The sequence below is a fragment of the Macaca nemestrina genome, chromosome 1, assembly GCF_043159975.1.
Source record: "Macaca nemestrina isolate mMacNem1 chromosome 1, mMacNem.hap1, whole genome shotgun sequence".
NCBI classification, from domain to species: Eukaryota; Metazoa; Chordata; class Mammalia; order Primates; family Cercopithecidae; genus Macaca; species Macaca nemestrina.
This window is the reverse complement of record NC_092125.1, coordinates 60,276,549-60,295,098: the sequence shown is the minus strand read 5'-3', so window position 1 is coordinate 60,295,098 and position 18,550 is coordinate 60,276,549. Positions and strand designations below refer to the sequence as shown.

At 51.4% G+C, this 18,550-nt stretch overlaps 1 protein-coding gene and 1 non-coding gene across 4 annotated transcripts in view; one reads left to right on the top strand and one right to left on the bottom strand.

The window, feature by feature from the left end:
• Nucleotides 1-18,550, bottom strand: part of LOC105484738 (leucine rich repeat containing G protein-coupled receptor 6) — a 126,150-nt gene that overhangs the window by 104,393 nt on the left and 3,207 nt on the right. The window lies entirely within an intron of this gene.
• Nucleotides 17,616-17,719, top strand: LOC112427243 (small nucleolar RNA U13). Its single transcript, XR_003018753.1, has one exon. It is a non-coding gene; the product is annotated as a small nucleolar RNA U13 (small nucleolar RNA).

The window sequence follows — 18,550 nt, the reverse complement described above, 5'->3', positions numbered from 1 at the left end:
AGCATGATAGGGCAAAGCCTCTGGAGACCAGTGAAGATATGGGGGACTGTTTCTGGGCCCCCTCTCCTCTCTACCACCTCTCTGAGAGACAATGCGAGACCTATACTGTCCAGCGCAGTAGCCACTAGCCACTTGTGACTATATTTAAATTCGTTAAAATTAAATTTAAAAGGCAGTTCCTTAGCTGCACTAGCCACATTTCAAGGCTCAATAGCCACACAAAGCTAGTGGTTCCAGTATTGCACAGCACGGTTCTAGAACACATTCATCATCGCAGAGCATTCTATTGGGCAGCAATGGTACAGCCTCTGTTGTCAGGCTGACCTCTGTTTGATTTCTAGCTCTGCCACTTACTGGCTATATGATTTTGGACAATTATTTCACCTCTCTCTGTCTTAATTTCCTCCCTGGTAAAGTACTTAGGCAGTGCCTAGCACATGGTAAGTAACCAACAAACGTTACCTTTGAGCATCACCACCCGACTCGACCATTTACTGAAGCCCAGTTCAAGTACCTCCTCCTGCAAGAAGTCTCCAACCTTCAACCATTCACTTAGTCATGCAGCCTTTTGTCCATTCAACATTTATTGAGCACCCTAATATACATCAGGCACTATGCTAGGTGATGAAGCAGCAAAATCCAATCACAGATGTTCCCTGTCCTCAAAGAGGCAACTTAAGTGGGGACAATGACTACAGAGTGGACAATTACAAGCCTGAGTGACAAGTGCTGGGACTGGGACATACGTGTCACAGGGCTTCCTCAGACTAACCCCTTTGGCCTTTTGACTCTGATCTCTGCGGGTTCAGTCACAAAGTGAGGCCATATGATCCTGTCCTCGATTACAAACTGTCATCTCCTAATCTCAGGTTGCTCATTCATGCGGCTGCTCTCCCCAGACAGGCCCCAGACACGGCTCCCAGTTGTCTGTCCTTGTCACATACACACACAGCTTCAAGGCCCATTTTCTACAGCTTCCGAGGAGTGGGCACCCCACCTGCGGGCCCTGGACAAGGGATTTAAGAGGGAAGGAAGACAGATTCTGAGGCAGGAGGGAAATTGAATGAATCCAGCACAGGCAAACGGCAGTGGCTGTGGATTAGAGGACTTGCCCGCTCTATCCTGCTAAGCCTGGTCTCCCTGGCTCACCAGGGTCTCTTCTAGCCCTCATTCTGATCTCCAGCTCCGTCTAGGAGGGCACTGTTTCTGTGTGTGGAGGTATGTGGATGTGAATTCTGTCTACCCTATCAGACTGGAAGCCCCTTAGAGAGAAGGACTGAGACATCCCATTAGATCAGACCTCTCCATGGGTAAAAACTGCACTTCCCTCCTCGGATGGAAATCCCTAAGCTCCCAGCCAGGGCCCCCAGGAGAGGAACTGGGTGGAGCTGGTGCAGGTGGGAAGAACTAGGGCTGCACAAGGATTGGGGAGGTGAAGTCAGACCACATCTCTGAGCCTTGTTTGTTTAGCTGAAGCTCCTTGTCCTGCTGCCTTTATTTCGTGGATAAACAGGCAGGGTGTGTCTGGGGGTGGAAAACTGGAGAAAGCCCTCTCTATTCAGAGTCCCACCCTCACCACCCCCACCACCTTCACTAGCCCCATCCCAGATGGAAGCTTTTCTTTTACATCAGAGCACCGTCCTTCCCAACCCAGCAACTCAACTCACCAACACACACACACACACACACACGTATGCACAGCCCGAGGTGCACCCAAACACCATCTACCCCTACCCTAGCCAGAGGGTTTTCTAAATTGGATGGGATCCCAGACTCTATTTGAATCTAGGGGAAAAGAGCAGAAGATAAAGTTCAAAGCATATAATAAAAAGAGCTACGTTTGCTGGATCACACACTGTGCTAAAGACTTCATTGACCCATTTTACAGATGAGGTTCTGCAAAATTAAGGTGTCTCGCCACCTCTCCGCCTCTCCAGACCCCCACTCCACGTCTCTGCATTTTATAGAGCTCTTGAACATTCTTGGTTTCATTTCATCCTTTTTAACAGGTCAGGGAGCGAAGCATTATTTATTCCCATTCCAAATGAAGAAACGGAGATTCGGAAATACCAAGTTACTTCCCCCTGTGTCACAAAGTTAAGTAGTGGCAGCGCGAACCCACACCAAGTGGTTCAGTGGAGTCCCTAGCTCCACGCACGTACCCAGGAGAGAAGCGGCGGCCCCAGGAGCGGGGACAAACCTCGGGCGCGAGCCCCTGCCCACCCCAGCCCGCCTGGCCGCGCCCCTGCCCGCCGTTGCCCGCGTCGCCCGCCACATGGCTGAAAGGGTTCGGAAGTGGGGAGGCGGCCTCAGCTCCCGGAACAATGGAGGGGGATTAGGGCCGGCCCGGGTAGCGCCCCACCCGTCGCGTCGGCCTCTGGGTCCTGCTCCCCAGGGCTGCGAAGGACCTGTGGAACTTTCCGGAGCTCGGCACCCCTCCCCGCAAGCCCACCTGGGCGCACCGCGCCCTGCACTCCCGGCCCAGGGGAGGTTCAGTCCCGCCCGCGTTAAGCGGCCCTCTCCCTCTGAGACCATCCGGCCCCTGGGGCCTCGAATGCCAGTTCCGCGGTCCAGTACCCGCCGCCCTCCGCACTGATCCTTTCTCGTTCTGCCGCTTCTCTCTTATGCCCTTCCCTCTGGATAGTGCCCCACCCATCTACCCTCTTCCCTAACTCCCGAACTATTTGGTTCATCAGAGCTATGGAAAAACTAGATCCAAGATCTGGATCTAAAATCCCTGTCCAGCAAGAAGTTCTTCCTGATACCTAGCCTCACTCACTCATGCTGCAGTTGAACTAAGTAAAAGTTCTCTGCCTGCCCTTACGGTGTAGTCCTCAGTGGCTCTGGGGTCAGACTGCCAGAGTTTGTATCTTGGCCCTAACACTTAGCAGTTGTTTGATATTGGACTAGTTCCTTTACTCTCTGTGCCTCAGTTTCTGCATCTATAAAATAGTATCTAATGTGTTGTGAGGTTTAAATGGGAGAACCCACGGGTGTAGCATGAATGTCAGTGGAAGTCCCTCTCCTCACCGCCATGCAACCCACAGAGCCCCTCCTGGTGGAGAAGCAGCGCTATAAAGTTAGGGAAGATGGGCTGGGGAGGCTGGGGGTAGAGTAGGGCGTTCTGGGTCAGCCCTGCCCTTAGGAGGCAGCAGCTGCCGCCTCTCTCTGGTGCCTCCAAGTGAGTGCCACCTGCCTCGCCCCTGATTTTCTCATCCTTTGATCTTCTGATCTCTGGCCAGGGTCTCCCAGCCAAAGGCATTCCTGTCTCCCTTGCCTTCTCCAAGGAAAGGCAAAGGACTGGGCTCCCTCCCTTTGCCCCAAGCTCCTTCCTCCCTCCCCTGTGTTGTGTGTGTAACTAAGAATACCAGTCAGGCCCTGGGATGAAGTAACAGCCAGGACCCCTAAGGTGGCAGTGTCTAGGGGGAGGAGAGGACATGGGGAAGTGTTGGACATTGGGGCTGTTACTGGGCATGGTGCCCTGGGCTGGACCAGACACTGTTGGAAAGGTGCCTTCAGCCCAAGTTCCTTATTGCCAGAGCCGGTTTATGCAGAGTCCTGGATGAGCACTGGAGAAAGTGTGTGTGCCCCTGTGAACAGTGTGTGTTCCCTGCCCTCAGGAAACTTCGGTCTGAGGAGAGATTCAGAACCACAGATACTGCTGGACAGAGCCTTGTACATTAGTGCTGAAGGAATCTCAAGTACCTGTGGGTCAGGGAGGGCTTCCTGGAGGAAGCTTGGCCTGAGCTGGCCAAAAAGGACATGATTTGCCATCAGAAAGTGGCCTGCCTCAGAGCTCTGCAAAGGGGGGAAATGAGCTGGGGGTGTTACCATGGGAATGAGGGAAAGTATGGTGGATGAATGGTGGCCCCACTGAAGGTGTGTCTACCTCCTAATCCCTGGAACCTGTGAATATGATCTTACTTAGAAAAAGGGCCATTGCAGATGTAGCTAAGAAAGAGATCTTGAGATGAGGAGATCCCCCTGGGTTATCTGAGTGGGCTCTAAATCCAATGTCAATTGCCCTTGTGTAGACACGCAGAGCTCACACATGGAGAAGAAGGTGAGGTGAAGACAGAGGCGGAGATTGGAGTGATGTGGTAACCACCAGAAGCTGGAAGAGGCACGCAGTGGGTTCTCCCTTAGAGCCATTGACAGGAATGTGTCCCTGCTGACATCTTGATCTTGGGTTTCTGGCCTCCAGAACTGTGAAAGAATAAACTTAGGCCACCCAGTTTGCGGTACTTTGTCACGGCAGCCACTGGAAACTAACCCAGGTAAGTGGGGAGCAGTCAGCAGAGCCACTCTTTCCACTGTGGCTTCCTCCTGCCCCTCCCTCTGCTCGCCCTCCATCACTGGCCCAAGCCAATGACCCATCCCACACTTCTCCACCTAGGAAAGTCATTCTCACCCCCTTGAGACTCCCTCGGATCTACTCTGATCAGCAGTTCTATTCCCAGGGACTTAACCAACAAAAACACATCCGTGTGCTCACTAGACAACCGTACAAAACTGCTCGTAGCACAGCTATCCACGGTACTCCCAACTGGAACATGTCCAGTTGCCCATCACCAGTGGAATGGGTAAACTCGGTTATATTAACCCATAGTGAGTACCATGCCACAATGAGGATGAACAAACCATGACCACCAGCAACAACATGGGTGAATCCTTAAACATGGTGAGGGAAAGAAGCCAGATGCAAAATAATGCCCCATTTATAATAGGGTTCAAAACACAGGCACAGCCTACCTATGTTGTTAGAAATCACGATCATCGCTATATTTATGGGGGAGGGTAGTGACCAGCAGAGGGCATGGCGGTGGAGTGCTTCTGGAAAGGTGATGACGTTCTCTTTCTTGGTCCAGGTGCTGGTTACACAAGTATATCTGCTTATGGAAGTGTATCAAGCTATACACTTATTATATGTACTCTTTTCTATTATGTATATTATATTTAGTTTAAAAAAACAAACACTGGGCCGGGCGCAGTGGCTCACGCCTATAATCCCAGCACTTTGGGAGGCCAAGGCAGGCGGATTACTGGAGGCCAAGAGTTTGAGACCAGCCTGGCCAACATGGTAAAACGCCATCTCTACAAAAATACAAAAATTAGCCGGGTGTGGTGGCACATGCCTGCAATCCCAGCTACTTGGGAGGCTCAGTAAGGAGAATTACTTGAACCTGGGAGGCTGGGAGACAGAGGTTGCAGTGAACCAAGATCACACCACTGCACTCCAGCCTGGGTAACAGAGTGAGACTCTCTCAAAAAAAGAAACTCTGGAAGTCTTCCATGAACCTCAGGCTTTCTGAGGGCTCCCCTCTAGGTTCCCATGGAATCCTGTGAGTAATTCTCAGCTTTTATGTCATTAAATTGAAATTGGATGTTTACTTCTGTATATGGTTTCATCGTACTCATCTGTGTATCCTTAGCACTTTCCCCAGGCTCTGACACATAGTAGATGCTCAATAAACATGAGATTTGCTGGCATGGCCACGGGCTTTGGTGTTCCCAGACTTCCCCCCCAGGGTTTCCTGGCCATTGGCCCCAGCTCCCTGGATCTTCACAGGATTCCACAATGAGACACATTCCTTTCCACTGCTGCCGCATCCTACCTGCCTTCTAAGTGCCCCCACGACCGGCCTATGCTTATCTCCTGCCTCACGCTTAATGCACAGGATGGTAATTTCCTGACCCAATCGTAAACTCTCTCAATGCAAAATTCAGGTCTTACTTATCTTGGATCTTCAGAGCCTAGGCAAGTGTCAGGCACGCTGTGGAGATTCAAGAACCCACAGCCTCAAATCTCTAGAGTCCTCTCTCCAAGCCTAGGGGTAGGCACATACCTTTGTTCGTCCTACCTTGTTTGGAATTGGATGGAAATTTTCAAAAGAAGTTTTCTTTTAAAAAAAGAATTAAGAGAATGAATAGGAAAGGCAAAAGCTTCTAAGTGGAAGGGTTTATAGAACAGATGTCTCACTCTCATGAAACCCAAGCCTGGCCACGAGCTGGCTGGCTGGCAGCTTAAGAGGCTCCCCAGCGCGACTCCTTCCTCACCGCAGCCGTCTGGGTTGGAAGCCACACCTCGGGCTCCTGCCTGCGGTGGAGCCAGGTTAGTGCTACTACCAGGTTTGAAGAGGGCTGCCCTCCCTGCCTCTCTCTCAAATAAGTCCATCTGCTCCAGCCTAGGGTTTTTGTTTTTCTGCTCTGTACCTCCCAGCCTCTGGCCAGGCATTTGTTCATTCATTCACTCACTCATTCATCTCTTCACTCATTCCACCAATATTTTTGAGCACCCATGTGCAGAGGGTTTGGGTCAGCACTGAGGATACCAGGAGAGCAATGGTGGCCAGGCCCCTGCTATCTTGGGGAGCCCAGCCTGGTTTGAGAAACAGACAAGTAACCAGGAATTAGAACCCAGGGGAATGAGCCTTGGGGCAGGGCAGGCACACAGAGGGGAGGCTTCCCCCAGAGTTGAGGGATTAGGGAAGGTTTCCCAGAGGAAGAGACATCTCAGCCAGCCCCTTACATCCTAAATGAAACCAATGCTTCCTTGCCTCTTCCAAACACTCCCCTCCAGAGCTGCAGGCTTCTGGTCTGAACCCATTTCTTCACCATATCCTTGCAGTAAATCAACCGTGATGTCACAGGGCTGTTTCTTATAGACCTGGATGTAAACCAATGGTGCATCACCTAAGTAGAAACTAGGTAAAAGCAGTACTGTAGGAGATGGAGTAGAGAGTGGCTGTCCAGCAGCTCTGCTGATGATCTGACTTATTCCATGAATAAGCTTGAGGCAGTGCTTGGCAAACCCTAAAATGCAGATGCTGGCTCAGTAGGTTAGGGGTGAGGCCTGAGCTTCTGCATTCCTCACATGCTTCCAGATGATGCTGATGCTGTGCTGCTGGGCTGTGAACCATACTTTGAGTGAAAAGCTTTAGGATATCCAAGGGAATCCATAGAAGAAACTTCCTTTAAGCAATCTTTTATAAATATGTTTTAAATCACTTTTTTTTTTTTTTTTTTTTTTTTTACTAAGCATTGACCAGGCTGACTCATAGAAATATCCCACTGTGGCCTGGTCTAGACAAAGGTGTCTGGCCAAGGGGCCAACCAGAGGACAAAATCCGCTCCTGCCCCACTCATCAACTCTACCCGCTCCCTACATGGTAGGGCTACTGGGGCAAGGGGCACCCTTTTCTATTTCTCACAAAGATGTTGCCTGGACTAGCTGCAGCGCAGAACACTATGGGGCAGGCAGGCTGAGTGGGTGTGTGGATTTCTGAGGAGAAGCAGGCAGAGGCCTCTGACCTCCTTGGCAGGAGGCAGTCCCTCCAGGATCCCTGGGGATAGCGGGTGTGGCATCTCCAAGGTTGCCTTTATAGGCCAAGATTACTTCCTCATAGAGAAAGTGAAATGAAACCCAGGTCACCCCACTATTCCCTATAGGGCTAACAAAGAAGGGGTTGGCTTTGGGCTCTCTCCCCTCTGGCCAAAATAAGAGGGAAACTCGGGGGTATTATAGTAGGAAGGAGGAGAAACTCTTGGAAGAACTTCCCAGTGATCACATTCCCAGGGGGATCAAACACTAAGCAGATGGTGGGATGTAATGACTTGATCTGCCCATCTGGAGGTCCCAGCCCAGGTTAGGGGTAAGGGGCTGGAGTAAGGTGTCAGGAGGGCTCCCCAGGCCAAGTTTCTGAGCTTCCAAGCCTTCCCCTCTTACTACACACTCTACCTCTATGGCTCTAGGGCCATTCGTCCATCAGCACTGGGCATGCCAGGGTTCCAGGGGTTAGCCCAGGTATTTCCTGACCCCAAGCCCCACCCCCAGCAGGTCCCCTGGGCCCCGCAACATGGTGCCTTTGCGCCCCCATGCCAATCTCGACAGTGAAGCTAATACTTTCTGGCAGGTGGAGGCAGGGCAGGCAGAGGGGGAAGTGGCACCCTGGGCTTCTGCATTCAGAGTAGGGGAGTGGGCAACGAGGCGAGGGCTGGCGTGGCGTCGGCTGGCGGGGGGTGGGCGTTCCTCTTTCCGCTGGCTGCACAGAGTTAATGGGAGGCCTTGCTCTGGCTGGGCACACAGCCCTCGAGGTGCTGATGATGGCCATGTCCTGTTCCAGCCCCTGGGATCTCAAGTCTCACGGAGGCAACACTGCAAATCTCAGGGGACCCTGGCACTTCCTTCACATCACAGTCTCCTCATCATCAGCTCACTCATGCCCCCCCTTTCTTTCCCTCTCTCTCTCTCTCTCTCCACCTCCTCCTCCTTCTCTCTCTCTCCCCTCTCTGCATCTTTATTTATACACCATCATTTGTCTCTATAATACCCTGGGGTCAGGAACTCTCACCCCACAGGAAACAGACCCAAAGGCATCAGAGGACTTGTCCAAAGGCACTCAGCATGTTGGCAGCAAAGACAGGGTCCTAGCCCGGGGTCTCCTGATCCCACTTCCAACTGGAGAACAAACCTAAAGCTCCAGTTGCTGGGGTCAGGAGGGCTGCAGACGAAACTGGAGGAGGGAAGCTTTGGAAGCACCCCCTTCCTCCAGAGGACTCACGCAGCTCCTCGCTCCACAGGACAGAGAAACACTGCAGCAGGAGGGTGGGAGACTGCAGGGAGGGGCTGAGCCAGCAGGGCTCTGCAGGTCAGTGGTAGGATTTCCTGAGTCCAGGTGCTCACTCAGGCGTTACTAAGAATTTATCTCCACAGCTGGACCAGGGACTCTGTTTGTTGTAGTGAAAGTTAGTGTCAGCGCCTAGCACGGCTGTGCCTACTACTAAGTGTATGCTTAATACATATTCATAGGTTGAATAAATGAAAAATAATAGCTAACATCCATTGAACGGTTACTATGTGCCAGATGCCGTTCTAGGCACTTTGCATATATTAACTCATTTAACAAGGGCATCATTGTCATTCCTCTATTACAGGTGAGGAAACTAAGGCACAAAGAGGGTAAATCCCCAAGGATTGGTAAAAGGCAGAGCCAGAATCTGAACTCAGGTGGAGTGGCTCTGAGGTTTGTGCACTTACCCAGTCTGCTAGATTTATAAGAAACTGGGAAGGAGGCCGACACACACAGGATCTGACACCTGTGGGATGGGCCCTCTGCCCTCCCTTTCAAGCAGAATCCCTGCCCACCAGAGACTGACAACTGCCTCATTCCCAGAATCGCTGAAACTCTGGTGTGCCCCCTGTGCCCACTCTAGCACAATGCACCCCATAGTCCCTGGCCCCTGCAGATGCCACACTCAGGCCAAGAAGCACCTCCAACCCAAGGATGCTCAGTCTCCCCTCTAGTCCTGGGGCCGCCTCCTGCACATCTGGGCAAAGGCTGCCTTGTCTTCCCTGAGGCATCCCTGAGAAAAAGACCCCTTCCTCTCATCCCCTCCTGCCCTAGCCTCTAGGTTAAGGGGAGAAAGGGCTACATAATTTGCAGGACCGGCCAGGCACAGTGGCTCACACCTGTAATCCCAGGACTTTGGGAGGCCAAGGCAGATGGATCACCTGAGGTCACGAGTTCAAGACCAGCCTGGCCAACATGGCGAAGCCCTGTCTCTACTAAAAATACAAAAATTAGCCGGATGTGGTGGCAGGAGCCTATAATCCCAGCTTCTTGAGAGGCTGAGGCAGAAGAATCGCTTGAACCCAGGAGGCGGAGGTTGCAGTGAGCCGAGATAGCAACATTGCACTCCAGCCTGGGTGACAGAGAGAGACTCTGTCTCAATAAATAAAAATAAATAAATAAATAAATAAATAAAATAATTTGCAGGACCCAGTGCAAAATAAAATGTAGGGCCCTTGTGAAAAAAATTATTAAAAATTTTACACAGCTCTCTCACCTGTAATCCCAGCAAGTTCAAGACCAGCCTGGGCAATATAGTGAGACCTCACTATAAGTTTTAAGTATTTTAATTTTTAAAAAACTTAAAAATTAGCTGGTTGTGGTAGTGGGCACCTGTAGTCTCAGCTACTCGGGAGGCTGAGGTGGGAGGATCACTTGAGCCCAGGGAGTTGAGGCTGCAGTGAGCGGAGATCATACCATTGCACTCCAGCCTGGGTGAAGTGCAAGATCCTGTCCCAAAAATAAATAAATAAAATAAAATAACACACACACACACAACCAAAAAAATGACATGGTAACAGCAGAGCAATGACCCAAGCACGGGGCCCTGTGTGACAGCGTGGAGGGCATGTCTGTGAAGGGATCTCAGGCCACCCTGGACCCGGTCCCCCAAGCACAGTTACCTGCTGAAGCAGTCCAAGTGAACTGCACTTGGGGGACCGGGTCCAGGGTGGCCTGAGAGGTGAGCTGGTTCCCAGCTCTGACTCCTTTCGGTCCTGAGCTCTCATCTGCCCCAGGTAAGTGAGGGTGGGAGCCCAGGTCCTGTCCCAATTCTCATTCTCTCTTGCTTTTGTCCCAGACAATGGTTCCCCTCCTTTCTCGTCTTCTCCCAGCCTTCTAATCTGCTCTGTCCACCACAAAGGCAGGAGATTAGTTTACAGCCCCTTCCTGCCTCAACTCTCACAATTCCTGGACACTTGATCCAGCGTCCTCCATCCTCAAACACTCCTAACCCTGGGTTGCCCCAGATCTGGAGCTGAGAGGAAGGGAGAAAAAATGAAATGCATACACTGGATCTGTTTACAGCCCTGTCCTGAGCGCCCCCTGCAGGCGGAGACCCATACTGGGGTAGGGGGTGTGTTCTTGAAGGACATGTGTGTGTATGTTTGAAGGAGGTATGTGTGTGTGTTAGGTCTGTGTGTGTTTGGAGGTGTGTGTGGGTTTGTGTGTTTGAAGGAGGTGTGTGTATGTTTGAAGGAGGGGTGTGTGTTTGAAGGAGGTGTGTATGTTTGAAAGAAGGGTGTCTGTGTGTGTTTGAGGGAGGTGTGTGCATGAAGGAGGTGTGTGTGTGTTTGAAGAGGGTGTGTTTGTGTGTGTGTTAGGTGTGTGTGTGTTTGGAGGTGTGTGTGTGTTTGAAGAAGGTGTGAGTGTGTGTTAGGTGTGTGTGTGTTTGGAGGAGGTGTGTGTGTGTTATGTGTGGTTGTGTGTGTTTGGAGGTGTGTGTGCTTGAAGGAGGTATGTGTGTTAGGTGTTGTGTGTGTTTGAAGGAGGTGTGTGTGTGTTAGGTGTATGTTTGTGTGTTTGGAGGAGGTGTGTGTGTGTTAGCTGTATGTTTGTGTGTTTGGAGGAGGTGTGTGTGTGTTAGGTGTGTGTGTATGTTTGAAGGAGGTATGTGTGTGTTAGTGGTGTGTGTGTATTTGAAGGAGGTGTGTGTGTGTGTTAGATATGTGTGTGTTTGAAGGAGATGTGTGTGTATTAGGTGTGTGTGTGTTTGGAGGTGTGTGTGTGCTTGAAGGAGGTATGTGTGATGTGATCCCGAGAAGAGGAACCATGAGCACAGATCCTGCATACAGGAAGCTCCCAGACTGAAGCGGGGGCATGGCCCCTGCCCTAAAAGAGTTCCCCTCTTCTGATGCAAAGAAACATGGCTCCTGTCCACAAGGAACCCTGAATCTGATGAAGTAGAGCATCACAGTCAGACAAACATACAGACAGATGGGGACACACACACCCTACAAAGACATAGTGAACATAATACTACCTGATATTTTCACAGGAAATAAAATCACACCCCCTGTGTGCAAAACGCCCCCCAAGCAGGATCTTGCTTCATGCAACAACTCATTGGGCAGAGATGATTCTCGACACCTGACAAGTGTCAACCTTGGTCTTCCCATTCCTTGGCCTGTGGGTTTTCCTTTGCACCACGACCACCTTTCAGGGGCTTCAGAATTAGGGGCCTCAGTTAGACACCAGCGTTCCCTCCTCTGTGCCCCGCCTGCTGCGCGGTATCTGGCCCTACCTGGGCGTGTTTCTCACTTCCTACAACAGGTCACAGTTATTTGCGCGTGTCTTATCTCTCTCTCCAAGGCTCCAGGAGAGAGGAAAGAGGGCAAGTATTCAATCCACATTTGTCAAATGAACAAATGAATGATTGAATGAATGAATGCTTGCTCCTCACAACAGCCTGGGAGTTCAAGTGGCACTATCATTGGTTATTAACACGGGGCATGAGGGGCACCGCAGCACCAGTGGGGAGGACAAGTATTGCCATAATCCACACAGTGTGCTGATAGCAACTGAGGCTTACACACACTCTACCAAACTGCGCTGTTCTTCTTCATGCAAAGGAACATGGAGCACGTTGGGAGAGGTCTAGAGACCTGGAGAAAAGAATCCTCACACCGGATTCACTGAGAAGGCTTCCTTCCTATAGGAGGTGCTAAAAGCTTCTTAGCGGGGGGCTGCCTTTGGCCTGTTTCCCAGGAGTCAACGATTAACTCAGATGGGGGGCAATTCTAACTTGCAGATCACATAGGGAGTTGGAATAAACCTCCATGTACTAGGCTCCCATTTTCCTGGTTCACCCACATATTCCCCTATACAAAAAGCCCTCCCTCTGCCCTGCAAGAACCCCAGCAATGCACTGGGCTGCGGCTGCTACGTGGAAACAGTGGCTCCGCACTGCTCCTCTGTTCCTCCCCCTCCGTGAGTCCATCTGCCTTGGCTTTGGGCCTGGGGACCACATCCAAGTCCCTGACACTGGTGCAATGGAAGGCACTCAGCACCTTTCTGCCACCTTTCTGTCAGTCTGGACACTCTCGGGGACACTCCCACCTCCTCCAGCACCTCCAAGGGCAAAGGGGAAAGGATGGTGGCAGGGGCAGAGAGTGAGAGGCACTGTGTCCTAGGACCGACCCTCTGGGTCTCACTCTCAGCAAGCCCTAGGCAGACAGAGTCAAATAGGCGAAACGAAGGGCCACTGCAGGCCTGCCTCCACCCCTTCTCCCAAGTGCCTCTCTCAAGGGGAGACCAGATAGATAATAACCATAGCTCCCATAGATTGGACATTTGCTATGTGCCAAACACTGTGTCTAATTATAAACATCTTTCCGTATGCCTGTTTTGAAAGTAAGAAAACAGAAGCTGAGAGGGGTGAAGAAACACACAGCCGTAGCTGGTTAGTGCTGGAGCCTAGCCTTGAACCCATGTCTGCTTGGCTGCAAACATGCACTCTTTCTTCTACAGCAGTGCTTCCAGGTGTGTGTCCAGATGGGGTCTCCTATGCCTTGGGATGGCTGGATGCTGCCCAGGGTTAACTGGGTGCCTTTCCCCTGAGAGGCCTTGTTGGTTTACCCGGGACGCTGAACACCTTGGATTGGGTTTGTGTGTTTGTATATGTGTGTGTCTGTGTTTTTAAAATGTGTTCCCTGAGGGAAAAAGGGCAGAAAGCCCTGCTCTAGAACATGCTGCCCCAGGGAGTGGGACAGAACAGGTCATGGAGATGAAGTACGAAACCCCATTGAGGTTCCTCATTCTATCCTGGGCTCATGGCTTCCCCTTCTCCTGGCCCTGAATTAAATCCTTCTGGTATTCAGGACTCAAGCCTCTTCTCTCTCCCCTGGGACTTCCCTGACCACCTCAGTCCTCTCTCTCCCTTGAATGCCCATGGACCTCACCTCTGGTCCTCCCTGGATGCTCCCGGGATTATCTGATACAGTGAGTTCACTTTTCACGTGCACCTGGCTGGTATCTCACTGAAGTCATCACCCTGACTGCCTCCCAGAGGACCCAGCAGACAGTAGGTCCTCAACATCAATGCTGATGATCATCTCCACACTCAAGGATTCTGTCTTACCCTCCCCAGAGTCCCCAGTTTCTGTGCTGAGCCCCAATACCTTCCCCTCCAAGCAGCCCCCATAGATGGGCTCCCAGAAACCACTGCTGGTGGATGGGAGGGAAATGGGGCAAACCACTGATCCTTCCCCCAGAAAGACAGGAATTATAAATAGGCTTTGAGAGGCTGCTTGGCCTGGGATTTTGACAAGCCCAGAGTCCTGCTCATTCGCTTGGAGCTTGGAAACCCCTCAGCTGTGGGCCTCTGAGTAGCTGTAGCACCTCTCTCATGGGGTTTATGTGAGATGATGCAGATAAAGTGCTTGAGCACACTTCTTGCCACATGCCAACCATTCAGTAAATGCTGGTTATCACTGTTATTGGTATAGAAGAGACACCAGGGTGATGGTGGATTCCTATGTATGTGTCTCTGAACCTATGGGGGCCCATCGAGACTGGGTCCCAAGAATGAACGTTCCTGATGAGCTAGTGTCTTCCTGGAAGAAGATCACAGTCCAGGGAATGAATACATCAAACAGGAAGGTATCCTCACCATGCTGGAGCAGACAGGAGAGGCAGAGAGCTGGGCACAATGTGCTTCCCCGGTCCCAGCCTCAAATTCACGTCTCATAGCTAATCAGAGAGAGCCCTGATCTCCCAGGGATGGGGGAATTGAAGATACAGAGCATAGGCATCCCCTGATGGTTTCTGGAGGAGAAAAAAGGTCGTAGCAGAGAAGGGAGGACTGGGGATGGGACACAAAGGAAACTTCAGTTCTGGAGGTGCCTTAAGTAGCCGGGCCCAGCCCCCCCAACCCGCCAGCCGCCAGCCTGCCCGTGGCCTGCTCTGGCATGGCTCCGGGGGGCACAGTGCCAACCCCTGAGCTCTCCCCCCACCATGTCCTTTCGCTGCTTCCAAAATAACTCTCTGCTCACTGCCCAAGTTTGGCCTCTCGGGTGTTTTTCTCCTCCTGGGACCTGTTCTCCCATGTCTGAAGGGCGAGGGAAGAGACCTGAATTGTCATCAGGGACTGGAGATCACTCCATTTCTGACAATGGACTAGTTAGTACAAGGGGCCCCCACAATTCTCAGAAGCCCCCAGGTCAGTGAGTTCATTTCAGTTTGGCTGAAAGAAGTTGCCATTTCCAACCTGGGGAAGGGGGATTGGCATTTTTTCCCCCACCCCATCTCCTGCACCTTCCCAAGGTGTCTGAAGCCCCGGCAGGCTCCTTGATCTTGGCCCTGCTCCCAATAGTGGGTCACTAGCCTAAGGTCAAACAACCCATTAAGGATGAGCTCAAAGGAAGATCCTCATGGCCCCTCAGGGCATGTCTGCCCCCCACCCTCCCCACCCCCACAACAACACTCCCAATCCCAAATGCCCCATCCACCCCTGCTTTTCCTTGGGCTATAGCAGAGAAACTCTAATTTCAAGGAACTCCGATTTCTGGGGAGAAGCTGGACTCTCCAGACAGTGCTAACCTAGAAGCCCAGATTCTTCCTCTTTGGAGAGTCTCCCACCAGGCGGCAGGCTTAGCCCCAGCTCCTCCGGGCATCGCCTGGGAGAAGGATCACTTCCTCCATCATCCACGCCCAGGATCCCAAGAGCAGAACTGGCTGCTTGAAAGGCCTGTTTCCCTGAAAGTCAGTGGGAGGGGCTTTGTTAGTAAAGAAGGAGGGTGGGAGGGAAGGAAGGGTGATCTGATGGGGCTCCAGAAGATGAGACTCTGCCATCCTAACTCCCCATCCTGTCCCCGTAGCTCTGCTGGGCCCTTTTCATGGTAGTTTATTTGTAGTTGAAGGCATTAAGAAAAACTATATTAATAGTAAACATTTTGTAAGCCCTTATAGCATAAAAGACCCTTTGCTTTCTTTGTCTCATTTGCTCCTCCTCACAACCCTTTGAGGTAGATACTATTAGTGTTTCCATTTTGAAGACTGAGAAACTGGAGTTTGGGGGAGGTTAAGTGATTTGCCCAGAGACACGGCTCATCAACAGGGGAGCTGAGACTTGAACCCGCGCCCAGCAAGGCCTCCCCATTCAGATACCCTCTGTGCCCTGTCTGTCTCTCCCCTGGGGGGCATGGGTCAGTGCAGGAAGCAGGCTGCAGCGCGTGTGGGGCCATCAGGGTTGAGAGCCCATGGAATGGGGGGAAGGTGGGGTGGAGTGGGGGCAGGCTGGGGGCCAACTCTGCTCTGAGCCAGGCTTTCTTCTCCTCCGCCAGCCGCCCCACCCGGCCGCGCCCCATGCCCGCTGCTGCCAGAGCCGAGAGGTTTCCTTTTTCTTTTGCCTAGGGCTGTTTCCTGCCTTTCCTTTGAACTGGGGTGTTGGCTCCCCCACACATTCACCCACCTCCGGCGACCCCCCGGGTCTGCCTTCTGATGGGCCCGCCCTACTAGGCTCCACTTTGGAGCAAGGCTGGCACGGGAGAGCCCCACAGGACCCCACTTCCTGGAGTCACTGTACCCCTCCTTTGCCCCTCTCTTCCCCGCACTGGTCTGGGTGCTGCCTGGGTCCTCCCCTTCCCTCCTTCCCTTCCCTCCCGGCCTGCTGCCGAGCAGCTCTCCCCGGGAGCTTTCTCTGTCCCGCACCAGGAGCAGGAGACTCAGAGTGGGTTGCTCCCTGCCTCTCCCACTTTCTAGTTTTTCATCCAAAACATGGCTTCTCTGGACACTGAGGTACAGAGAAGTTTTGGGACCTGCACAGGGTCTCATAGCAACTGAGAGACTGAAGATTAGAACTCACAAACCCCAAGTTTCCGGAAGGAGGAGTCAAACTCTTAGAATCTATTAGAAAGGGCGATTAAGACTGGGCCAGGGAAGGGTGGCCTTGGAAGTGAGAAATGAGACCTGGCCCATTGGCACCTCCACCCCCAATTCACAACACTTCCTCTCCAAGGCTGGCTCTCCCCTGTTAAGGCCGCCTGTTCTTTGCTTCTTCATCTCTAGACTATATAAGGGAGCACGCTGGGGTCTTCCATCAGGTGTTCCCTTCCCCTCCCTGGTTTTTCTAGACTGTACTCAAAAAAAAAAAAAAAAAAACCTAAAATCACTCTGGGTTCCCAGTAGAGCTCATTCCATCCTCTTGGCAGCTTCTTCTGCCTCTCACAGGCCCCAACTACACACATACCTATCCTATACCTTTCATAGAACAGACCTGCTTCCCTCCCTCCCATGCTAATTCCAGGACTTCCTCCTCCAGGAAGACTTCCATGACTAACATTTCTTGGCCCTAGTCACCCTAATAACAACACCCTAATAACAATGGACCAGACATTATAACAAACCCTTTGCAAACATCATCTCAGTGAATCCACACAACAGCCCTATGAGGTAGATCTTAACCCTGTTTACAGGTGAGGAAACTAAGTCACAGAAGGGCTAATCAACTGGCTGGGGGTCACATAGCTAGTAAATGATAGCATGAACTCTGCTTTGTTGTGGCAAATGTGGCAAATTTACAGACATCTCCTGTAAATTACCCTGTATCTACACACACGCAGAAACACACACAGACACACACAGACACACATGTACACACCATCTAACCTTTCAAACAAGTCAGGTGGTTATCAGTTATCACAGGAAATCTTAAAGGGAGTGAATTCCCAAGAAAGCAATTAGCAGTCTGAAGTGGAGGTTGCATGGTGTAGTGGCCCGCCCACAGGCCTGGTGGCAGTGGACAATGAAAATGGGTGCTTAGGTGGGACTGCAAGTGCGTAAGCCTTAGGTCTTTTACAACTAGGTGTGAGACACCTTTTCTGGCACCATCTGTTTACTGACACTGCTCAGCCTGGGGGCCCAGAGTAACTACCCAGATCTTTCTACTCAGGAACAACTCCAGGGATTATCTGCTCAACAAGTTATATGCTGTCTGTGTACTCCTGTCTCTGCATCGTGTGCACATGCGATAGAATAGAACAAGAGGTGATCTTTTTGTAGGTAAGAAGCGTGACGATCGGGTTTTTGTGCTCACGTGTGAGAAGTGCCTCCCTCAAACCTTGTTATGAAGTCAGCACATTACTGGTCTTTTTTTTTTTCTTTTTAAAGAAGAAAGAAAAAATAATAGAACAAGAGGCATCATGCCTTCTCATCACCATCAGATTGGATGTCCCAGAGCCAGGGCCTCCATCTCCCCCTTGGTCTATTTCCAGAACAGGCCCCAGCCAGGGAGAATGTTGAAACCCCGGTGAGTGTCAATGAGCCTCGCTGAGACTACAGTTTAGGAGGAAACTGTTGAAAAAAGAGAGACATATGAAGGATTGTGAGTATCTGAAGTCTGTCTTCCCAACCTTGATCAAACAGGGCTGGCACTGAGTCCAGAAGTGGTAATAGTTTTTGGACATGATTGTCAAAGCAAAGAATACCAGTTGGTTATAGAGATGCCTTCCTGGTCTGCCTTAGAACCAAGATGGAGAGGCGGAAGCACCTACCTCATGACAGGTATTGGCTAGAAGGAGAAAATCTCACAGCCGTGGAGTGGGGGAAGAGATATGAAGTCATTTTTATTGAGACCAGGTCAAGGAATGTGCAAGCGGACTTGCGGGTACCTTTTGGAGCCCATAGCTCCTGGGAGCCTCCTATGGTTCCGTCTATGGCTCCTTCTAAGGATCTTCGAGTCCTCTCTGGTCTGCTACTTCCTGCAGTGTTTTAACATTTTTCATTCGCAACTCTGTGTCAGGATGACCTAAGTCCCCACCCCACCCCCGATCCCCAACCCCCAATTTTTACCAACTGGTTGGGCTCCAAGTCCCCAGAACCAGCCAAGTATTGATCAAGAGTTGCCCTGACACTCACCTCCCCAGCACGCAGCTCTCTTCCTCCAGCCACAAACCATTCCCTTGAATTCTACACTCTCCCACTAG